The sequence below is a fragment of the Biomphalaria glabrata genome, chromosome 1 (assembly GCF_947242115.1).
Source record: "Biomphalaria glabrata chromosome 1, xgBioGlab47.1, whole genome shotgun sequence".
Lineage (NCBI taxonomy): Eukaryota > Metazoa > Mollusca > Gastropoda > Planorbidae > Biomphalaria > Biomphalaria glabrata.
Genome location: NC_074711.1, coordinates 46,677,152 through 46,685,745, shown reverse-complemented (window position 1 = coordinate 46,685,745; position 8,594 = coordinate 46,677,152). Strand labels below are relative to the sequence as shown.

General features: G+C 34.7%; 1 long non-coding RNA gene across 1 annotated transcript; it reads right to left on the bottom strand.

Annotated features, from left to right (window-relative positions):
- Positions 1 to 306: 306 nt before the first annotated feature.
- Positions 307 to 8,291, bottom strand: LOC106076284 (uncharacterized). Its single transcript, XR_008779631.1, has 3 exons — positions 8,135 to 8,291; positions 963 to 1,076; positions 307 to 712 (listed from the first exon to the last, which is right to left on the bottom strand). It is a non-coding gene; the product is annotated as an uncharacterized LOC106076284 (long non-coding RNA).
- Between the last annotated feature and the right edge of the window lie 303 nt (positions 8,292 to 8,594).

Sequence of the window (8,594 nt, the reverse complement as noted above, 5' to 3'; positions counted from 1 at the left end):
TAGATTTCTCTACTAAAAATTGCAAAATAATAATTATTAGACGAGAGTGCTCTTATTTTGGATGTTCTTGGATTAAAACTAGAATGAGTGAATTGGTCTGGAAGTACTTTTTCCCTTCTTCCTATATCTTTTGCATTTTTCAGTTCTCTTTTTAAATTAAGTAACATTATTAGGATGTGAATTGAAGTGTAGGGGTCTACCTGATAGAGAAAAAAAAATTCTGCACGAAAATACGGGGAGTTGGGATCAAACCCGATAGAGGCTATAGAAAGAAAAGACCTGAAAAAAGCATGTGAAACTACACAATTACAGTACCGGTACTTTATTTGATGAGTCTTTTACACAAGATCTGTAGAGTTTTTTTTGGTATTTGGAATAACATTAATTTCTTTTTTTATACATCTGACAATACCTATAGTACATAATTTAACAAAGAAACTACAGCAAAAAAATAAAAATAAATTGTTATAATAAATCAACTGCTGTAAAATATGAATATACATATAAATTTGTTTTAAAAAAAATCAACAACACTATGAAGCAGGATGTATAGTAAAAGCTAGACAAATGTACATTGTAGGCAACTGTTCCACACTGTCAGAAGACACAGACTTCATTGTCAATGCTTGATTTCCACAGCTTTGGGTTTTCTCTTTAATAGTTTGTAGAGAAAGTAGCTACCAAATAATGTTCCATATGTTGCAACTACCCACTGTAAAAAAAATTGCAAAATTGACATGTTTGTAGAATGTACGAATTAAGCACGATAAAATAGGTACAATGTATAAGATCATCAAGAGTTCATGAAATTTTTTTTTTCAAAATAATATCACTTGCTATTTAATATCAACAAAAGAAAAAAAGATAGCTATAGAAAAAAATATTTAAAAAGATATCTAGTACCGGCAGTCTACAAAAATATTTGAAACTTAGACAAGAAATGAAACAAAGTTTATAATTACATTAAATCTGCCCCTTAATGTGTACGAGTTAAAGTGTCTTTGCCAGCCTTTCAGGTTAAGTTCTGACTCAGGAACAAAATCTCCAGCCATTGTAATGTAGTGCTGTTATGGCTACTGAAATTGAAAAACCAAATGCAATAGTTACAATATCTAGAGTTAATCCATGAAAAAATTATTTTATGAATTACTTTTAAGACAATCTAATATTGAGTCAATGTTCATTGCGTATCTTTCAATTATCCAATCTTGGGGGAGCTACCACCTTCTACCAAGTGCGTCCCCAGGTGGCGGATAGGGGAAAGACCCTTAGATATAAGGGTTAGCTGTGAATAGCAAATGAACAGCCGCGGACCAACTGGTTTGCAGTCATGGAGGATGAGGTGAAGTATTTCAGTGGTTAGAATATTTACTAAAAACATCTCAGAAATCCAGGTAAATGATTGCAAAAAGCGAGTATAGGGACTCTAACTCTAAACCCGGGTAGATGAAACCCGTTAGCTAGGGACAGCAGTTCATCTAGGAGAGAAAACTTCCAAAATAAACACCTGCTGCCTTGCAGATGATCTTGGACGATCAAAGGCTATGGGAGCACACCCAGAAAGAAAAGCAGGCTGAAGTCGGAGTCAATGGGCCTCTTGGCGCATAACACATTGACACGCAACCTCATCTATGTTGGAGTTCAGTAACGATTCTAATAGATGTGGCGTCCTGCCTGTGGAATCCCGCCGCTCAGATAGGGGGCCGGGCTCTCCGCCTCGAAGGAGCCCACACAAGCGAGCTGGTGGTTCTTCTATCTCTGCCTGTGGAGCCAGGAGCAGGGACAAGAAAGTAAATACTACTGGCCAGCACTCCAAGACCAAAAGTCTAAAAATCTTACAATGGAACGCAGAGGGCATCCAAAAGAAAAAAGAAGATCTAAAAATATTTCTGCATGAGAAAGAAATTGATGTAGCTTGCATCCAAGAAACTCATTTGAACAGTAATCTTCGTTTCTCCATTAGAGGCTACACCTGCATCAGACAAGATAGACAAATCAGACCCAAAGGAGTAATCCTCACCCTCATTAAAAATGACATCCCTACCACAGACATAACTATGCCCAACTCCTCAGAATCAGAAATAATGGGAACTAAGCTAATTCTCCCAGATGGAAATATTAATCTATTTAACTGCTACTTCCCACCAGACAAGGAAATAGAGATTGACCACATACAAATACCTGACCAAGAAGACTGTCTAATCTTAGGAGATATGAATAGTCACTCTCAGAGCTGGGGATACCCAGACCTAAATGCCAGGGGGAGAAGAAATTGAAGAATGGCAAGCAGAGAACAGACTTATCTTGCTTAATAAACCTGAGGATAAACCAACCTTTTTCTCAAGAGCCTGGCTAACATCAACCACATCTAGCCTTTGCAACTGACAACTTATCCAAAAAGTGCACCAGAGAAGTTGCAGACCAGCTAGCCACCAGTGAACACAGACCCATATTGATCAGTATCGATACCTCCTTCAAAATATCAGAAAACTCCACCATCCCCAGATGGAACTACAAAAAAGCCAACTGGCACCTATTCTCAAAACTCACAGACCTATACACAACTTCAATAAACAGCAAATCAAATCAGGTTAATAAGTCATTCTCAGCTTTCTCCAAAGCAATCCTCCTAGCAGCTAAGGAATCAATTCCTAGAGGAGCAAGAAAAGATTATATCCCCAACTGGTCTGATCACCTTCAACAACTCCACAATGCCACTATTGAAGCCAGAAACACACTAGAAAATAACCCTTGTATAGAAAATAACATAAATCTAAAAGCAGCTAACGCAGTTTTCAGGAAAAATTACCTTTCCGCCATAAGGAAAAGTTGGCATGAAAAAACAGAACAACTAAACGTAGATAGAGATGGCCACAAACTCTGGCCTATAGCCAAATGTCTCAACCAGGAAGAAAACAGAACAACTCCTATAGTAATAGAAAAGGACAACAAACCCCTGAAAGGCCAAGAAGCAGCAAATGAATTCATTAAGTTTTTCCAAAGCGTAGGACAAATACAAATTAATGAAAGTAGAAATAAAGATGTAAACTCAGAAATCCAAGAAAACAATCCAGCTTACTCCTTGGGAATGACCACTAATCTTAAAATGAAGGAACTAGATGAATCCCTAAAAGTCCTCAAACCAAAACAAGCCCCGGGCCCAGACAAAATATCAAATGACATGCTTCTTCACTTGGGTCCTCAAACCAAAAGAAAACTGCTACAAATAGTCAATGCTAGCTGGAAATCTGGCAGAATTCCAAACATCTGGAAAAAAGCCATTATGATCCCTATACTAAAGCATGGCAAACCAAGAAATAAACTGGATAGCTACCGTCCCATCAGCCTCACTAGCTGTAATTGCAAACTGATGGAAAGAGTGATAAATAGAAGGCTGACATGGATCCTTGAGTCAAATAACCTACTCACCGAAGCCCAGGCTGGCTTTAGAAAAGGCAGATCATCAGAAGATCAAATTGCTTTCATCACACAAGAAATAGAAGACGGCTTTCAAGAAAAGAAACCAACAACAATTGTGTGGGTTGACTTAGAAAAAGCATTTGACAAAGTCTGGGAACAAGGTCTCTTGCTCAAGCTAATACAGCATCACATATCCCACAGAATGTACAACTGGATAAAGGAATACCTAAATAATAGAAAAGCCTTAGTTTGCATGCAAGGACAAAGAAACCACACAGTGAGTATAAAAAATGGCATCCCTCAAGGAGGAGTCCTATCCTCAACACTTTTCCTAATATTCATAAACGATCTAAATAAAAACCTATCAAGAAAAGTTAAAAGCAGCATGTATGCAGATGACCTTGCCTTAATTAGCACAAAAGAATATGTAGGAACATCGAAATTTCGATTACAAGATGCTCTTGATAAACTCAATAATTGGTCCAAAGACTGGGGCATGTCCATCAACACAAAAAAGACAACATTTACCATATTCTCACTGTCAACAAAACAACAAACAATAAAATTAACATTAGATAAGGAAGCTTTAGAAAAAAATGACAGCCCTACATATCTTGGGAGTCACCTATGACCCGAGACTAACCTGGAAAAACCAAATAGATAAAACACAGAGTAAAGGCATCCAGAGACTATCCCTCTTGAAAAAATTAGCTGGCACAGATTGGGGAGCTAATCACAACATCCTGAAAAAGACCTATACCAGTTATGTAAGACCTGTACTAGAATATGGTGCCACAGCATGGGGCTCAGCAGCCCAAACCAACCTAAGAAAAATAGACAAGGTTCAAAATATTGGTCTAAGGATAATGACAGGAGCAATCAAAACAACACCCATAAGAGCTATGGAGGAAACTGCTGCCCTGATCTCTCTGGATGAAAAAAGAGAAATAAAAATCCTTTCCCAATTCACTAAATTGGAAATCTTGGAGAGGCACCCACTCAGAACAAAAATCCACAAAACTGGCACAAAAAAAAAACTCTCAAAAGGACCAATTTCATACAGGAATCTCTAAACCTAAAAAAGAAACACCAACTTGAAAAAATTACTCTGGAATCCTCGATACACTATAATGAATCTCCACCCTGGGACGAAAGCCCTCTTCCTACTATAAGGGACCATATTGAAAACATTAAAAAAAATCTGATTACAGACCAACAGAGCTCAAGGAAATAGTGAACTGTTTTCTACATACCAATTACCCTAGCAATCAGTGGATCAGAGTTTACACGGATGCGGGATGGCTCTTTCCATAAAGCCACCACAAATGGAGGAGCTGGAATACTTATCGAATGGCCAGATGGAGGAAAACTAGAAAAATCCATTGCAACTGGAGAGCTCTCTGACAGTCACTGAGCAGAAAGGGAAGCACTAGCACTAGCTGCTACCATGCTAGCAAATCATCCAAGTTCCCCTCACAGTCAGATTGTCTTTCTAACAGATGCGAAAACAACCCTCCAAAGCTTGCAAAACTCTGATTCCTCTTATATTAAAAACCTCAGAACAGCACTTACAAAGCTCAACAACAACAGCTAAAAAACTGTTATTCAATGGATACCAGCTCATATACAACTAGCAGGAAATGAGAAGGCTGACACACTCGCCAAGAGTAGGAGAACAAACTCACAAGTAAACTCTGCACTCTATCCAGAAGAAATGAAGAAATTAATTATAGATAAAATAAATGAGAAATGGACGAGCTCCCATCCAAATCACAAGAAAGATGACGCTTACTATAAGCTATCCCGACATGACCAACGTCTAATCTTTCAACTCAGGACTGGACACAACAGAATGCGACAACACATGCACCGGAAGCTCAAAATTGGAACCAGTGAAATCTGCCCATGTTTATAGATCTAACTTAAAAGTAAATAAACTATTTTAAAACTGAAGGCCCATAGCCATAGGACATAGCCCCTGGCCCTGGCCTATGCCATGGCCCTACTAATATGTATTATGTAGATATGTGAAAATCCGTAAGACCGGAAGTTAAAAAATGGCATCAAATTTTGAGATAGTTTTTTTCTTACTTTGTGTACATAGGCTCTTAATTGAAATCGATTATGATTTTAAATCCATTGGAATCATGGCTAAAAGAGGTGAATATGGATACATTTTATATTGAGGAACACTTTTTTCATGTGGACTTAAAAAAAAAAAAATGTGTATTTTCTTACTTTTTGTTTACTTGAAAGTATATATGTATTTTTCTTTTTACTGATACTGATTTCAGGTTACGTTTTAGAACTTGATTTTTTTTGTGCTAATAGAATATATATCTGGCCATATTTCTGCCAAGTTTTATCACGACACCATGCTCACTTTAATTGTTATCGATTATAATGTTGATGCATAAATTTGCACTGCTCCCTATGGGATTTTTAATTTTTTAATTTTTTTTGAAAACTAAACTATTTTAAGAATAAAAACTTGCATAGGCTAGTAGATATAGCAATTATGTATAGGTCTAAATAGATTTTAAAGAGTTTTTTTGGTTGCTTCTTTTTTTTTTTTTTTTATTTTAAAGCGCATTTGAAAAAAATTGTTTCAGGCGATTTTGATCCCACTTTTTAAATATTTTGTTAATTTCTCCCATCACAATGCCGCCATTTTGTCCACACCCCTCAGACATTTCTTGTAGCTCTAGACCCGATAATTTGTTTATTTTATCAATTTTTACATTCTAAACAAGTGAAGTTCATAATTATAAATGAAATCCGATTTGTGAGCTAGAAATTTACTTATAATACTAGATCTACTATTAAATTTCTTATTTAATAAGTAGATTTATCCTCTACGAAACTCAATTCCAACTTTTTTCACTTTTTGAGGGGGGGTGTGTGTCTCGCTGGCTTAGCAAGCGAGACGCTCTCATCTTCGTTGTTCCATGTCAACCAATGTTAGGTCAAAACGCCTCCAAAAAAATCATAGCTTTCTAACTGTTTAACTTACATTCATAATTTATACACCATTGGAAAGTTCTTTCAAAGTATTTTAATAATGTACTAACGAAAAATTGTTTTTTCAAAGATAATTTTTTTATTTAACATCCCTATATTATGTACTAGAATCTTAAAGTAAAGTATTAATACTAGACTAGAAGTAGTGACTAGTATACTAATATTTAACTAATCATAATGGAATGAGTCAATGACATAAATTTGGTATCTGAAACTATTTGCCTTTGGCATTGCTTTGGTGACTTAGACTTATAAATGAACTTATTCGTTAAAGTTTACTTTTCAGTTATAACTTATATATTAATAAATTCAACTAGAGTCTAGGTCTAGGTCATGAGTAGATCACTGTTCAGGAGTAGATCTAATCTAATTCAAGATTAGTTAAATTCAACTTTAAATTCATAATAAAGCTAGGCCAAAAAACGCGGAAGTGTGAAAGTAAAAAATGACCGATAAACTTGAGATTGCGTTTTTGACTTTTTTTCACATAAACCACACTTGCAAATTTAGTACACTTTTGAATGAAATAAGAGAAGTTTTAAAGTTGTGTTATCGATTACTTTAGACAATGGCCTATATAACGCTTAATTACGGCTTTTTTAAAAAGTTATTTCTCATTTTTACATTTATTATAAAAAATACTCATTTTTTGTTTTGAGCAATACAGGGTCCAGGAAAATGATCAATGATTCATTTTTTTTCCCACGGTAGATATCATGCCTGGCTATAATTCTACCAAGTTTTATCGCGATATCTCCGTCGCATCGCTCAAAAACTTGAAAATATGGTTTACCATTGGGGGCTATGGGATTTTCAGAATTTACTGAATTTTGATAAGAAAATTTCGTCATCAATGTAAAACCACTGGAGGCCATGTAAGGCCTAATATTCTGGATATATTCAAATAGATTTTATGTATTAATCGTCGTCGCATGAATTATAAAGCGCATTTGAAAAATAATTGTTTCAGACGATTTTGATCCCACTTTTTAAATATTTTGTTATTTTCTGCCATCAGAACGCCGCCATTTTGTCTCCGCCTCTCTGACAATTCTTGTAGATCTAGACCCGATAATTTGTTTATTTCATCAATATTTACATTTTAAACAAGTAAAGTACATAAATATAAATGAAATCAGATTTGTGAGCTAGAAATTCACTATGAATACTAAATCTACTATTAAATTTCTTATTTAAATTTAATAAGTAGATTTATCCTCTACGAAACTCAATTCCAACTTTTTAACTTTTTGAGCGGGCGGTGTGTCTCGCTGGCTTAGCGAGAGAGACGCTTTCATGATGACTCATCTTACTTGTTCCATGACGATTCCATGTCAACAATGTTAGGCCAAAACGACACAAAAAAAATCATAACTTTCTAACTATTACTATTAGACATACAGTCATAATTTAAACACCATTGGAAAGTTCTTTATAAGTATTTTAATGATGTACTAACGAAAAATTGTTTTTTCAAAGATCAATTTTTTATTTCACCTCCCTACATTATAATATTATTAATATATTATTAATAATTATTAATAATATTAATTAAATATAGATCTATTCATTTATTGCTGTGAACAATTTGATAAAATCTAGACCTAAGTCTAGAAATTAGGATAGAATAGGTTTAAACACAAAGAGTCTAATTAGTTTTTTTATAATTTGAAAAATAAAACATGCACAATACCTTTATAATTTTTTTTTAAAATGTTAACTCAATTAACTGAACTGAGTGTAGATCTAGATCTGGATTTAGAAAGTAGTATCTATGACCTTGCTGGAGTAAAGAATTAGAGTTGTCTGTACCTGAGCTGTTATAATTTTTCCATTCAAGAAAATTTATTAAAAAATCCCAAGATTGTAAAATAAACCCATTCACCCACTTACAAAATAACTTTGTAAACCTTTTATGTTCAATACCGATAGACTAGATGTACATCTCTCTCTAAAATACTCTAAATAAATAATAATTAAAATCGAAGCTGTAGCAATTGTGTTTCCTAAATTGAGATTGGTGCAAGGAAGTCTCCCTTAAGATTATGACTTCAATTAAAATCTCATTGAAGTTGATTAAAGCATAAAAAAAGCAGAAGTATTATAGCCTAATATAAAGGAAGAGAAATTAATACGTTCACTCCACTGGATAG